General features: G+C 36.0%; 1 protein-coding gene across 1 annotated transcript in view; it reads left to right on the top strand.

Moving 5' to 3' along the window:
- Positions 1-507: 507 nt before the first annotated feature.
- LOC106881595 (myoneurin) overlaps positions 508-712 on the top strand; it is a 195,862-nt gene continuing 195,657 nt past the window's right edge. Inside the window, exon 1 of the mRNA XM_052967822.1 lies at positions 508-611. The gene's annotated coding sequence lies outside the window, so the exon portion shown is untranslated. The remainder of the gene's footprint in view (positions 612-712) is intronic.

The following is a 712-nucleotide window of genomic DNA, read 5'->3' as shown; positions in this document are numbered from 1 at the left end:
CGTCATCATCATCATCATCATCATTATTATTATTATTTATTTTTATGGAAAGTGCTATTAGGTATTGAAGAAATAAACGAATTATAGTTCTCTCCATTGCCTCGTCCGTTGAGAGAGAGAGAGCGAGGAAGAGCAGAGAGAGAGAGGGGGGAGATACAGGAGGACAGAGAAAGAATGAGTCTGAAAGCAAAGAAGTAAAATCTGGATCAGATTGAAAGAAAAGTAGAAAGAGAGGGAGAAAGAGAGAAACAGAAGGAGAGAGCCAGTTAGAGAGAGTGGGAGAAGGGGGAAGAAATGGAAGGTGAAGGAAACCAAGCAGTCTAAGAAAAATAAAAAAATTATAAAAAATTAGAAGAGAAAAAATAAATAAATAAAAAGCGAGCAAGACAACTCATATCGGAACTTTATTATAGCAAATATGCGCATCCATAGTAAACGGTCGATGCCCGTTCATCGTGTGGAAATTAGCATCACTTAGTCGATGCTGTTGGAGAATGATGGGTAATTTAAATGGCGCTGTAGCTCAGTTGAAGGACACCATCTAGTTACAAAAAAAAAAAAAAAAAAGAAAGCTGCAAAGTTTCAGAATTGTTTTCTTTTGTAAAGAACTGGTAAGTACTTCTTATTTAACTTTGCTATATATAAAATGTCTTAACGACACTGTTGCCAAGTGATCCATGATTATTTTTCACCGACCGTTGGTTGTAAGAAT

This window comes from Octopus bimaculoides, chromosome 5 (genome assembly GCF_001194135.2).
Source record: "Octopus bimaculoides isolate UCB-OBI-ISO-001 chromosome 5, ASM119413v2, whole genome shotgun sequence".
Lineage (NCBI taxonomy): Eukaryota > Metazoa > Mollusca > Cephalopoda > Octopoda > Octopodidae > Octopus > Octopus bimaculoides.
The sequence above is the reverse complement of the archived record's forward strand: the minus strand, read 5'-3'. Positions and strand labels throughout refer to the sequence as shown.